Source organism: Orcinus orca, chromosome 11, assembly GCF_937001465.1.
Source record: "Orcinus orca chromosome 11, mOrcOrc1.1, whole genome shotgun sequence".
In the NCBI taxonomy this organism is placed as follows: Eukaryota; Metazoa; Chordata; class Mammalia; order Artiodactyla; family Delphinidae; genus Orcinus; species Orcinus orca.
Window position 1 is genome coordinate 24238464 of NC_064569.1, and position 15339 is coordinate 24253802.

Here is a 15339-nt window from a genome sequence, read left to right on the forward strand (position 1 = left end):
ATTTTTGTGTTTTTCATTTATCCCCCTTGTTTTTCTGAGATTTCTGGATCTGTGGTTTGGTGTCTAAAATGAATTTGGTAAAGTCTCAATGATTATTGCTTCAAATATTGCTCTGTTTCTTTCTCTCTTTCTTTTTCTTCTGGTATTCTCATTATGCATATATCTTTTGTAGTTGTCCCACAAGCTTTTGATATTCTGTTCATTTTTTCCTGTCTTTTTTCTCTTTGTTTTTCAACTTTGGAAGTTTCTATTGTCATACCCTCAAGTTCAGAGATTCTTTCCTCAGTGATGCCCAGTCTATGAATGAGCCCAAAAGGCATTCTTCATTTCTGCTACAATGTTTTTGATCTCTAGCATTTACTCTTTATTCATTCTTAGAATTTACATCTCTCTGCTTATATTATCCATCTGTTCTTGCATATTGTCCACTTTTTCCACTAAAATCCATAGCATCTTAATTACAGTTTTTAAGAAATTCTTGGTCTGATAATTTCAACATTCCTGCCATGTCTGACTCCGATTTTGATACTTGTTCAGTGTCTTCAAAATGTGATTTTTGCCTTTAGTATACATTGTAATTTTGTTGTTGTTGAAAGCTGACATGAGTGCTGGGTAAAAGTAACTACAATAAATAGGCATTTAGTAATGTAATGGTTAGGTGTAAAGAAGGGAAGCATTGTATAGTCCTACGATTATGTCTCAGTCTTTTGGTGAGCCTATGCCCCTGGACTGTGAACTTCAAATGTTCTTCTTGGGTTTCCCCCCTTAGATGGAATGAGATGGCAGAGAGGGCTGGAGTCAGGTGTTTCCCTTTCTGCAGTTATGCTGGGCTCTGATAAAACTCCAACAGGTTAGGATCTAGTAAAATAGTTTTTCTTGACGGCAAGCCTTGTTAAGAAGAACAGAATGTTCTGGCTTATTTCAAATGGCTCCTTTTCTCCTTCTCCTGATGGAAGTAGCCGGGGATTTTTCACTGTGAGGACCTTGTAGAAGACCTGGAAGTAAAACTCAAAAAAGTGTGCCCCACTCCAGCCCCATTACTCTGTCCCCCTGGAGTTTGTAACTCTCAAAGTTGTCCACACTGAGGCTCCAGCGATTCATCTATTACAGTTCAGGGTTTTTTTTTTCCTGTGACACTGATAACTTGAAGGTTTCTGCTATGGGTTTCTGCTCCTGTTGTGATTTTCTGCATCCACTTGACTGTTTCTCCAGTTTTGGTGGCAGCAGTTTGTCCTGTGACTTCATTTCTCTGACAAATCTAAAAAGAATTATTTATTTTTCACTTTGTTTAGTTTTTTACTTGTTGGGATGGCATGATGAGTCAGCATTTTTTAAATTAAAACTGTTTTAATATAATTTAAATAAATACATAGATGTGAACATATGATACCTTAATTTTTATTTTAGTCTTTCTTTTTCTTTTTCCATCTTTGCCTGGTACTCCTCCCTATCACTTCCCCCACCTACATTAGTGCCTCTCCTTCACCAACCAAGGTAACATGTTAATAACCTAGTATGTATCCTTCCATATTTTTCTCCAAGCTTTTGTAGACCTATACATCTATGTATACACATACATATTCAGGTATTTCACATTGATTAATATGAATAAGATCATATTATACATGTTTTTCACCATGTTACTTTCTTCATAAACTAAACCTCTTGGAAAGTAGTGCAATTCAACTGGCATAGCTTTAAGTTATTCTTTTTAATGTCTGCGTAATAGTCAATAGAGAGGATATTCTTTTAGTTCATTCAGCTGTAACTGTATTGCATTCTCACAATAGAGTTCTCAAAAGAATTCTCAAAAGACTCTGGATGTTATGACCCAGGGTTTGAGAAAGCACTTGAATACACTACATTTGGAATCAGAATATATGAGTTTAGTCTTCACCTGTTACACTTTCACAATTGGCAATAAAGAAGCCATATAACTTTTAAAGACCTGTATATCTCCATAAGGAAAAAGAAGACAAGAAAAAATTCTGTAAAAATCCATATCTAGCTGCCTCATAAAACGGCCAGATAATAAGAAGCAATTTTTCTTATACAAAAGAAGCTCAGTAGGGTAGGAAACAACGCTGTGCTGCTGCTGTTCCTACAGTCTAAGTTACTAAGATGGGCAGAATTCTAAGACGGCCCCAAGACCACGCGCTCGAGTTTAGATGCTCTGGATAATCCGTTTCCCCTGAGGGGGCGGAACCGTGCCTATGGTGGTTTCCACTCCCGTGATTATGTTATATGAAGAAAGTGAAGGTACCAAATCAGTTGATTTTGAGTTAATCCTAGGTGGCCCTCATATAATTCGGTTGCAGCCCTTAAAAAGGGTCAGAGATTTGAAGAGAGAAAGAAGTATTTTCTTCTGCTGACTTTAAAAAAGCAAACAACCATGCTGTGGGAGTACACATGGTTAGCACCCACCGGAGGATGGCCTGTAGGAGCTAGAAGCAAACTCTGGCCAACAGTCAATAAGAGTGTGAAGCCCTGAGTCCTATAGCTGCAAGGAACTAAATCCTGCTAACAAACAAGAAAGAGCTCAGAAGAGGACCGCAAGCCACAGGTGAGATCAGAGCCTGGGCTGACTTTATGATTTTAGCCTTGTGAAACCCTGAGGAAAGGACCCATTATGCCATATCTGATGACTGACCTATAGAACTTGATAATAATAACTAGGTATTGTTTTAAAACACTAAGGTTATAGTAATTGGTTGTGCAATAACAGAAAACTAATTCAGTGACCTTAGACAAGACATAAAGTCTAGTCTTCATCACTATCAAGTAAGATAGTGGGCCCAAAGGACGAGCTTTTGAGTTCTAGAACATTATATTTTTATGATTCTCCTCTCAGTCAACAGAAACAGGGTTTGTTTCAGCAGCACTGGGCAATGACAACACTCCTTGGGAACACTGAGTGTATTCACAATCTCCAAATTTAAGGTGTCATTAGAATGATCTGACATTTTATTTTAGATATGGCATATTTAAAAGTATTTTGCATATTAACTGAAAAACTTCTAGGCAGATTGACAGAGAAACATTTATTTTACAGGGTTGAATAAAAGGGTAAGTCACTGAGCAATAGTGAGGGAGAGAAGACTTTCAAAGTAGAGGTCAGTAATTATAATAATCTATTTCTCAATATTGACCATGAGCAACCATGGTTTTAAGATACAACCCAACCCTGGAGACTATTCTCTAATCAAATTGGCATGGAGCTGAATTTGTCTCGACAAGAGTCACATGTACACCATGTGTGAGGATGAAGAACCACCTTACCCGTTTGACAGGATCAGAGCGCTTTGCAGTTTTATCAGCATTTGTGCCTATTGGAGAGTTTATTTTGCAAAACGATAAAATCTTCAGCATGTCTTCTGCCCATCCCTTCAAAAGTGGATGAGAATTTTAAGATTTCTAGTAAAATACTCACTTGAAATTGTTTTGAATCATTTATCACTCTTTCAAGAAAAAACCAAAAAGTAAATACATAGAATGCCAACCCAAACTGCCTGATTTGGTTTCCTAAGGCTGTGATAATAAATTACTGGGTGGCTTAAGCAACAGGATTTTATACACTCACAGCTCTGGAGGTTAGAAGTCTGATCTCAAGGTTAAAGCCATGCTCCTCAACCTTTGGAGGCTCTAGACGAGAATCCTTCCTTCTCTACCAGCTTCTGGCAGGTCGTCTGCACCTCTTGGCTTTCCTGGGGTTTTTTGTCTGTTTGTTTTTCTTTTTCTTTTTTGCCACTTTGCTCCAATTTCTGCCTTGTCTTCAAATCACTTTAACCAATATGTACATGTCTCAAATCGCCCTCTGCCTTTCTCTTACCAAAGGCAATTGCCATTAGATTTAAGGCCCACCTGGATAATCCAGGAAGATCTCCTCTGAAGACCTTTAACTTCATTGCATATAAAGAGACTCTTTCATCCAAATCAAGTAACATTCATAGGTTCCAGGGATTTGCACCAGGACGTATCTTTTGGGAGCCCCCATTCAACCCACTATGTAATAGGGAAGAAACTTTGTATTCTATTACAAGTTAATCACTAAAGGGATGTTGTCTATAAGCATAAATTATACATAATGGTCCATCTCTGGGAACCCTGCCTCCAGACAATGAGCATTAAGCTAAAATAACTTTGTCTGGCTCACAGAAAACATCCTGACCAGGCCCACCTTTGAACGACTGCAGGAAGAATGAAATTAACAACATCTCCTCTGGAGGCTGACTGGAACCAGGAAATGACTGACTTTACTCCCTCCCCTTTTAGTATAAGAGAGGCCTGCATTCTAATTCAGGCAAGATGGGACACAAGTCCACCATCTTCTTGGTCTGCCAGCTTTCCAAACAAAGTCACTGTTCCTTTCCCCACCAACTCCTCTCTCGATTTATTGGCCTGTCTCGGGGTGAGCAGTATGAGCTTGGACTCGGTAACAACTACACTGCCTCTTTTTGCTATTATACGTTTATGGGTTGATTTGTGCCTTTCTCCACATCCCCCCTCCCCAAATTCATATGCTGAAGTCCTAACCCTCAGTACCTCAGAATGTGACCTTATATGGAAATAGGACTATTGCAAATGTCATAAATTCAGATGAGGCCACTAGGGTGAGCCCTAATCTGATATGACTAATGATTAGGGTTATACTTCTCGAAGGTAAGAAAAGCCAAAAAAAAAAAAAAAAAAAAAAAAAAAAAATGCCAGCAAACCACTAGAAGCTAGGTAGGAGGCATGAAACTGATTCTCCCTCACAGCCTTCAGAGGAAGAATCCTGCCAACACTTTGGTCTTGGACTTCTGGCCTCCAGAACTGTGAGATAATAAATTTCTGTTTAAGCCACCCAGTCTGTGTACTTTGATAAGGCAGTCCCAGCAAATGAATACACTATCCATACATAAATATTACTTTAAATGGTGAAAATAAAATTATGGTTTTGTAGCCTATAATAATGTTGCATTTTATTTATCAACACTCCACTGAAAATATGTTTTCTATTTTCTACTTTATAAATAGTGTTGTAATAAACATGAACTTTGTCCATATGACATTTCTCTTTTGTGAATTACTTTCTTTGGATATATTCTAAGAAATGAGAATCCTATATCAAAATATTCAAAACTGCGCCCTGGTGGCGCAGTGGTTGAGAGTCCGCCTGCCGATGCGGGGGGCGCGGGTTCGTGCCCCGGTCCGGGAGGATCCCACGTGCCGTGGAGCGGCTGGGCCCATGAGCCATGGCCACTGGGCCTGCGCATCCGGAGCCTGTGCTCCGCAATGGGAGGGGCCACAGCGGTGAGAGGCCCGCGTACCACAAAAAAAAAAAACCCAAAAGATTCAGAACAATAAAAAAATTTTTGAGTGACTCAACATTTTAAGCCTTGGAAACTTGTTGCAACAAGAGTTGTAACAATTTACCTTTTCCGCTATGTGATGAGTGATTTCAACACTCATCACATAGCAGTGATATCAATCTCACCACCATTTGACAGTATCATTTCAGTACACGTTGTTTGGGGAACACATTCAGACTTATTCTTGAGTGGGAGGAGCGATAACGAAGAGTATATTTATGTGGTCCTAACTTTTTCTGTCTCTCTTGCTTTCAGGTAAAATCACCAGAGAAAATTAGCCACTGTAACTTTAGGCTACACTTTGCTTAATACATTCAATTGAAGAGAGTCCAATAGAAGAGAATTCAAGATGGGTGTGAATTTTTTTTAATGCAAAAACTGGCTCGTATTAACTCCAACTTGCATGAATTAAATTTTATTTCTTTGTATGTCGATTGTTGTAATGAGGAGAATGAAGACAACTTATAGGGCAATGTTCCTTTTTTAGCTTTTCTTAACATAGCATGTTTATTTGGGAATTTACCTTCCACCTTGTCCAAGAAATGAGGTTGGGCGTTGGCCGTTTTCAGCACGTCCTGGCTGAGGACTGTGACAGCTCCACTCACGTGCCTCTCTGTCCCTCTACAAGTCTTCCCTGACGACGGTCCAGTTTTCCCGTTTAAAATGTAACAGTGACCAAAGCAAATCCCCCCAAAGCTAAGCTACCAGGCTTATAAACAAAACGTTTTTGTTGTTGTTTGTTTGCCTGTTTTTTGTTTGTTTTTTAATCTGATGAGAAGCTCTGATGAGCAAAGCTGGCCGGCTGCATTCTTGCAGCCGCATCTCTGATCCTTTCTAGTTTCCTATCCACCTACCCACTCCCACCTGACGCAGACAGAGCCTGATTTCTGCCCTCCACACCCTGGACATGAGTAAACCGCGCCTCCGGCCCCTCCTGGATTTTTAAAAGGACACTGCCCTGGTCGGTCATTGCCAGGCGCCTCCGCAGTCAGGAGCAGACACCAGAGCATCCTTCCCACTGGGCGTACAGTACGGACGAGCTGAGTAAACTCGGATTTTTGGCTGCCTTTTCTGCTAGGGTGGGTGGGGAAAGGTGTGTCCTCCAAGCGTTCACGGTAGAACCTCTGACCCTCTGTCTCCCCCTGCCCCCCAACTCTCTCTCTCTCTCTCTCTCTCTGTCTCTCTCTCTCTTTCTCTCAAGGTGTAGGAGCTCTCCTTTTCCAGACCAGAGAGGGGCGCCTTTCCTGTTCCCTTACCCCTCACCCACCGATTTTTTTTTTTAATGGGGGAAAAAATCCTAGCCGCGAGTAATGGCGAGTGGATCTGCTCCGAGCTGAATGAATGGAAGCTGCGGGGCAGGCCTGCGCGGACGGCCACCCTGCCCACGATGCGGTCCCCTCGCGGCCTGTAGGGCCCTCGCCAGCCCCTCGCCCTCCTCCCGCCCCGGGCAGAGGCCGCCGCCAGCTCCGCACCCGACGCCGAGGCCGCGGCGGCCGAGGGGAAGGTCGGAGGGAGGGTGGTTTCCTCCCGCCCCACACCCAGTCTCCGAGCCGGATATATAGAGTGTCACGTTTGGGAGCCGAAAGACAAGAGCAGCTTCCTCGTGGCCGGAGCACTTCCCGGAGCCCCGGGGAAGGACCGGGATTTAGAGGACCACTAGTTGAGCCCGCGCCGGAGGAGCAGGTACTCAGGGTCGCAGCCGGGCCGCGCGAGCGCCCACGCCTCCGCCGGCGAGGAGCCGGCCGGGGTGGCCGGGAGGCAGGGCTCGGCGGGGTCTGCAGAGAGGACGAGGCAGCAGCGGGGCCCCGCGGCAGGGTGGGCTCGGGCCCCAGCGGGGTCTGCAGAGAGGGCGAGGCAGCCGCGGGGCCCCGCTGCAGGGTGGGCTCGGGCCCCGGCGGGGAGACGCGCGGTTTCCGCGGCTCTGCCCCGGAGCTGCCCCCGGCCGCCCTCAGCCATCCGGCCGCGGCTTAGGCGCGCTGGGCGCCGGCATCGTCCGCCAAGGTGGGTCACGCGGGGGCGGGAAGGGCGCGCGTGTCGGGAACGGGCAGACTGGGCTAACTTGGGAGCCGCGCCGCGGCCGCGGGCCCGGGGAAACAGAGGCGCCGGCCGGGTCTGGCGGAGGCCTCCTCGGACCCCGGGGCTGTTCCAGGAGAGAGCAGGGCCACGTGGGGCGCGGTGGCCGCCCTCCCTGCGCCCTGGACTGTCGGGGCGCGCTTTCCGGCCCCTAGTCCCATCCCGGGCTGTGCACGACCGGACCCTCCCACCCGGGCCTCGCCGGGTACCGAGCCCCAGGCTGAAAAGGGCCGGAGCGGCCCCGGGGCGGCCGGGGCGGGGTCTGTCCCCGTCCGAAGTTTTCCACCTCTTCCTGAGGGGCCTGGGCGTCTTGGAGGTAGCAGGGGAGCAGGAACCAGATTCCAACTGGTGTAGATGGCTTGAGGGAAGGCTGCTGGCACCCCTGGCGATTACCCACGGGGCAATTCCATTCAGTTAAAAGAATTAATGACCGACTTCATCCTAGAAACCTCCTACTTTTCACCTGGTGGGATGAGTAGAATTACGAACACTTACTCTTCGAAGGATGAGTTACCAGGTGTGAGCAACCAAGGTTCTCTCTGGACCTGCCAGAGCTTCGGCGGCTGGTTGAATCATGTAGATTGTCCCATTGTGCCATGAACAGGGACAAGAGTGGGGACAGCAGACTGACCGGGAAACTCAAGTGAATCGTGCTTTTCTGCTTGTTAGAGGCTGCATCAAGAGAAGTTTGACACTGTGCAAGTGGATATTTGAGAATTTCCCTGCTGTTTCAGTTACCCATCTCTCTGTATCCCCATTCATATGAGTTGGAGATTTGGCTGGGGAGCATATCTAGTCTAAAAGGGCAAAGAGACTAAATAAAATTTTAAGGCAGCCACTCAGACTGAAGGAGCAGGGCTTTCAGCAAAATCCGCTATTAGGGATATTTGTATGTGAGACTTATAGGAGATGGCCATGGGGTTTTACCAGCCGGACACAAGAGTTGCAGCATTTCTTCCGTAGTATTTCTTGGGATGCAGGTCTTCAGAGCACTCTTTCCCTGTTTCTGAGGGCATCTTCTGAACCTGCTTTAACAAATGCCTACTTTACTCCTATTTCTAACGTTGGGTTATAATTATCTATAACATCGATATAAATCAGCACGAGTTGGTAAATCTTACATTTCTCCTTAACTTAAAAGAGGGAGCGTGACATCTAATTACAGAAGAAGAAGGAGAAGCTTCCTTTAAGGGAGTAAAAATAAATAAAATAGCTCCTACTTGGATATATCACTTTGGGGTTTGTGAAGAACGTCATCATCTTGATGTCTCACCATTCCCTTTCCTATCTTCTGAAGGTACATTCAGATGTTATTTCTTTCTGACAACATCTGGGCAGCCTTAAGAATTCTTTGTCTTTGCATTAATACTTGTGCACCCATGAAAACTCACGCATGTACAAATAGTCTCTGAAGGAACATGCACCTGCTGTCCCTGCCAGTCTCTTGTGACTCTGTGTTTGGTCTCTTTGAGAACATTTATTACTCTTGAAGAAGCATTCTTAATGCTTTATTTTGTTAACAGACCACTTAAGGATCTGATGAAAGCTATGGAATATGAAAAAGAAGCATATACATATTAACAGAATTCTGCCTACAATTTCAGGCGCTCACAGCCTCCCTGATACTTAATCACCCAGATGTTAGAGGTTCAGAGGCCTCAGGCAGGGCCAGCTCACAGGGCCCAATACTTGGAAAAGGGCCCTGCACTTGGTTTAATGTTCTGCTGTCGCTTTCAGCTGTCTTAGTAATTTTCAAACAAGGAACTCCAAATTTTCATTTTACACTAGACCCTGCAAATTCTGTAGCCAGTCCTGAGGCCAGGTTCACAAGCCTGTTCTGTCACTTCCTGAATAACAACCCTGTCTCAGCCATCCTACACTGCAGGTAAATTCTCTGACACAAACGGAAAGTTAGCTGCTGCATGCTTCTGTCATTAAGTCCTTCTACGCCCAATTTCCTCATTGACAAAATAAAGATAACAGACAATATCTACTACTCTATTCATCTTAAAGAGTCATTGTGAAAACAGATAGGTAAAAAGAGCTAATAATTGTAAAACTGTCGACTTACCTTGAAGAGTACTATACTAACAAAGACAGTATTGTTACAGGCTTAACTTTTCTAATCCATGTTTCAGAAGTAGCTTGAGGAAGGCTGGTTAAGTACATTAACAGGGTTGCAGAACCTTTATAACCCTTATATTTTGGTGGGAGAAAAAATAAAACAAAAAGTAGCTACGGTTTGTGGTATTTTAAATATTCCTTAAAAGTCTTTATTTGGTCAAGACTGGAACTGGCAACTAAAAGTACAGAATACCTTCCTGGATCCCAAAGATACTTCCTGAATTAAAGTGATGTTTCAGTGGAATTCATCCAAAATTGAACAATGAAAAACTGAGTCATTGATTGAAATTTTTGAGAAGGTATCCTTTTTGCCTCATTTAACTTTTAAATATTCATACTTTCAAAACCTTGAGCAAGGCACTCTTTTAAATATTCTGGGAGATACTTGGCAATATAAAGTACACCTAGTCCCCTACCAAGTTGTCTTCACCTTCTGTACCATTGGGGGAGGAACTTAGAAACCCTGGACCTGTCCTCTTTCCCCACACTCCTCCCTTTATTGCTTCTCTCTGACCTCAGAACTTATCCTTTCCACAGCTTTCATTCCCAGTATGATGGTAACACACCCAGAAGGGTTGAGGAAGAAAATAGAGTAAAAGGAAATGGGTCAAACTTCCGTATCAAAGTCTTAAAATAGGGGCACCAGAGAAGGTGGATGGAGACTCCTTTCATGTAGCACTCTGTGCAGAGGCGTGCTGTGAACTTTAGGGTATGAAGTACCAAGTCCTGTACTCGATAGATTTATGACATCATTGGCAAGACGAAATATGTAAATATAAGGTGTTAATTAACATAACAGATACATTGTTAAGAGGCAATATAAGATTAGGCACCAAATGAATGGTACAGAAAATAAGTGCCATGAGTTCCCAAGAAGAGAATAAAATAAACTGAAATGGTTAGAGAAGCGTAAGAGGAGAGTTACATGAGATGGCCTTAAAATTCCACTCCTAATAGAAATGAATGATTGAACCTTCTGGGTGATAATTGTGCAAAAGATGAAAATCTGGATGGAACTAAAGTTTCATGTAAGGAAAAGGCAGGAGATAAAACGAAGAGAAATTTCCACTGGTTAGCTTCAGTCGTGTAATACATAATTATTAAGCCCATTCTGTGACCAGACACAATGCCAATTTTTCTGCATTTAGTGTGGAATAAAGCAGATGTGTCCCCTATCCTTTTGGATCTCACAGGCATTTAAAAAATAAACATATAATAAGAAAATTTTGGAAGTAGCATGGAGAATAACAGGTGCAATGAAAAAACCAGGGGTTGACTCAGATTTGGTGGTTTGTGAAGGTCTCTGACAAAGAAAGATTTAAGTTGATATTTGAAGGAAGCATAGGGATTAACTTGGCAAAAAGAAAAAAAAGAATGGAGGGCAAAGCAATCTGGGCAGAGGAAATAGCAAGTAGGAAGACTGTAAGGAAAGGAAAAACCTGGAAGTGTTCAAGGAACAGAAAGAAGGCTCGTGTTTTGGGTGAGGGAGTTGCTGAGAGGCCGGACGTGTGTGTGTGTGTGTGTGTGTGTGTGTGTGTGTGTGTGTGTGTGTGTGTGTGTGTGTGTTGGGGGGTGGCTAGGCAGGAACCTGGTCATGTAGATCCTCACAGATCTTGATAAAGATTCTGAATTTTATTTTAATGAGAAGCTTTTGAAGACTTTGAAGCCAGAGACTAATTTAAATTTTAAGACCTTTGTGGCTGCAATTAGGAGAATGGACGAGCGGGATCAGGAGTTGGAAGTAGGACAGAGCTGGTGATGGTGCGGACAGGCAAGATGGAGAGAAGTGGGCAGACTTGAAGTGCATTTCAGAAGTAGAATTGATAGACCTTGGTGATAGATCGGCGATGAGAAGTGGCTAAGCAAAGAAGTGTGATAATAAATTCCTCCAGTAGATACTGCTCTATGTTTATAATCCAAAACCATAGTCTCCTGATGCATAAGATTTAGAGTTGCCACAGAAGAGCTGAAAAGTGACATGGAAACTGATAACGCTGCCTGGTATCTCTGGAAAGTGTGCCAGGCTGTTGGGATAGAGGTGAGCGAGCAGAAGATAATATGCGTTTCATATTATCATTTCTACTGTTGAGATTATCAATGAACTGTGCACGAACTTTATAATTTTTAAGAGGTTACCACCGAAACAAATATGACTTCTGTCTTTCTGACTTGAGCACACTGATGGCACATGGGGTAATCTCCTAAAATGACGAAAACCCGGAGAGAAAAGTCTGATCCCCACCAAAGTGATTGATCTACAACATAAGTTACTCCCCTGCTTAGAAGCTTTCCATTCTTCCACCTTGTCTGTATCAGTGTCCCAAAATGCAGTCTGTGGACCATTAGTTTCTCGGGATATTAATAACAGTCAAGTGAAGAAAAAAAAACTTCCCTCATCACATAAGCTTGAGAAACACTTAATTTAACCTAGTTAAGCAGTCTTATTGTGGGAATCCTCAAAGCCTTTAACATACTGATAATGCACTTTAAGAATCATCAAGAAAGAAGAGATATTTTATGCTGCATTTCCTAAACTTACTTGCCCTTGAAATGCTTTTTTTGGCAGAACATCTAACAGAGTCAGCATTCAGCATAACACGCTTTGGGAAATGCTGCGCTATATTAATAGATTAAACCTTTTAACATCCACAGCTGTCTATTAACCATCAGCTTCTCTCATGTCTTTCATGCTACTGCTTAGTTGGAAGGAAGCAGAAGACCGGAATTGAACTGACTCTGTTAATAAGTTCTGAGTTGATGATGAAAGCAATTCTAACATATGGATAATAGATGAAGAGATATTCACAAGCAAGGTCTGCAGTCTGACTAAAAACAATTTTTAAAAAATTTTAACTTCTACTTCCCTGGCAAGGCTATGCAGGACCTCTCGGAGGTACATTCTGTCAAGTCTAGATGTACACGTGAGAAAGCTGAAGCATAGACAATGGGGAAGATTTCACAGGACCTTTCGTGTCCCATGGGAGGTCTGAGCCTTATTTGATGTTCACAGTATATCCCCGGCAGGGCAACACAGTGTGAATACATAGGACGTCTGTAGGAGCAATGATTTTGCACTGAATCTTATACATCTTCTTTACTGGTCCCCAGCGCATCTGCGTGGTGGTGGGATCGAGGCAGAAGTGTGATTTATGACCAAAGAATAACCAGCAGAGCAGAGCAGAAGAGACAAGTTCAAACAGCTATGGACTCTGGCCACGGCTTCATCCACCTGGTGCTCTAGCTTAGGGGTTAGCAAACTATGGCCTGAGGGCCAAATCTGAATCCTGCCTATTTTTGTATATCTCTTGGGCTAAGAATAGTGCTTATATTTTTAAGTGGTTGAAAAAAATCAAAAGAAGAATAATGTTCTCTGGCAAATGAAAATTATATGAAATTCAAATTTCAGTATCCATGAGTGAAGTTTTATTGGAAATCAGCCAGTGCCGTGCACCTATTCGTCCTATTGTCTATGGCTGCTTTGGGACTCCACGTAATGAGTCGTTGTGATTTGCAAAGCCTAATATATTTACCTTCTGGCCTGTTAACATAAAATGTTTGCTGGCCCCTGCTCTAGGCTACTAAACTCACTGGCCATAGATAATTTTAATAGATTTGTTTTATTTATTAGGGGTAGTCTTAGTTCAGGCTGCTATAACAAAGTACCATAGACTGGGTGGCTTATAAACAACAAAAATTTATTTCTTACTGTTCTAGAGGCTGCGGGTCCAAGATGAAGGCACCAGCAGATGTGCTGTCTGGTGAGAACAACTTCCTGGTTCATAGATGTCCTTCTTTCCATTGTAACTTCACATGGTGGAAGGAGGAAGGGGGTTCTCAGGAGTCTCATTTATAAGGGCACTAATCCCATTCACAAGGGATCTGCCCTTATGACCTAATCACCTCCCAGAGGCCCCACCCCCATACACCATCACATTGGAGACTAGATTTCAACATACACATTTTGGGAGGACTGAAACATTCAGTCCATGTCAAGGTAGAAATACAAATAGGTAAATTGACGGTCTAGAAGCTCCTCAAATGTTATTACCATCGGAGTCATGACAATGCCATTTATTGTGGATTAGTGTAGCTAGTGTTAGCTGCCAATGTGAGGTACAGAAGACAGTCTTGCAGGTGATAGCTTTTGAAAGTTATTCAAACATTTGAATTCATATGTAAAGGATGGGGCCTCAGATAAACATACCCAGCATCTAAGAGGTAGAGGGGGTAATTAACACCAATATTACTTAGCTGTTGCAGTCTGCTACCTCTAAGCATGGCTCTTCTGTGAGTAGTCACCTCTGAATTTTATTTCAATAAAGCAAATCTTTTTTATTAATGCATCCTTTTTGTGAAGAGTGATGGTTTAAGGGTGACAGTCTTAAGTTTGGGGTGACAAATATATTTTTCGTCATCCCCACCCCATGCCTATTTTATTTATTTACTAATTATTTTTTATACATCTTTATTGGGGTATCATTGCTTCAAAATGCTGTGTTAGCTTCTGTTGTACAACAAAGTGAATCAGCCATATGCATACATATATACCCATATCCCCTCCTTCTTGAGCCTCCTTCCCACCCTCCCTATCCTACCCATCTAGGTCATCTCAAAGCACTGAGCTGATCCCCCTGTGCTATGCTGCTGCTTCCCACTAGCAATCTGTTTTATATTTGGTAGTGTGTATATGTCGATGCTTCTCTCACTTCGCCCCAGCTTCCCACTCCCCTCCCCGTGTCCTCAAGTCCATTCTCTAGTGTCTGCATCTTTATTCCTGCCCTGCTCCTAGGTTCATCAGTACCATTTTTTTTAGATTCCATATATATGCATTAGCATACAGTATTTGTTTTTTCTCTTTCTGACTTACTTTACTCTGTATGACAGACTCTAGGTCCATCCAGCTCACTACAAATAACTCAGTTTCGTTTCTTTTTATGGCTTAGTAATATTCCATTGTATATATGTGCCACATCTTCTTTATCCATTCATCTGTGAATGGACATTTAGGTTGCTTCCATGTCCTGGCTATTGTAAATAGTGCTGCAGTGAACATTGTGGTACATGTCTCTTTTTGAATCATGGTTTTCTCAGGGTATATGCCCAGTAGTGGGATTGCTGGGTCATATGGTAGTTCTATTTTTAGTTTTTTAAGGAACCTCCATACTGTTCTCCATAGTGGCTGTATCAATTTACATTCCCACCAACAGTGCAGGAGGGTTCCCTTTTCACCACACCCTCAATGAGTCTGTATTTTTGGTACAAGACTCCCCAGGTGCTTCATACATAACCAGCACAGCACAGGTACAAATGTGGGGACAGCTGGTGTAGGTGCTTCCATGGGACTTAGAACCAGAAGATGGGAGATGGAGGCCTGTGCTTAGGTCTATCGCTGTGATCACAACATCTTTCCAGGACACAGTGTTCTGTGGGAATCAAACAGATTGCCAGCCACATTCATCAGGGGACTTTCCATGACTAATGCAGAGACCTGCCTTTAATAAAAAAAAAAAAAAAAGAATTGGTTTTAGGTGAGATCTTTATTCAATAGCCATTTTTCCACTTTAGTCAACACTATATCAAAGCAAAAAATATTATATATTTCTTTTTGTAGAGAACATGATTGAGTAGACAGTGAAAAAAATTTATCTTACTTTAATTGGCAGACACTAAAAATAGCATGTGTCTATTGCTTTAGTCGTGGTTTATTTTTAAAGTCCTAGATAATTTTGTAAACTTAACCTCTGCAGTCCAGCAAAAGCCCTTTCCAGCTGCAGTTGACAATGCGTCCCCT

At 42.8% G+C, this 15339-nt stretch overlaps 1 protein-coding gene across 3 annotated transcripts in view; it reads left to right on the plus strand.

Moving 5' to 3' along the window:
- The first annotated feature begins 6310 nt into the window (after window positions 1-6310).
- FAR2 (fatty acyl-CoA reductase 2) overlaps window positions 6311-15339 on the plus strand; it is a 138455-nt gene continuing 129426 nt past the window's right edge. Inside the window, exon 1 of one of the 3 annotated variants that reach the window (XM_049694200.1) lies at window positions 6311-6430. The gene's annotated coding sequence lies outside the window, so the exon portion shown is untranslated. The other 2 variants (XM_004270886.3, XM_049694201.1) reach the window with 2 other exon arrangements.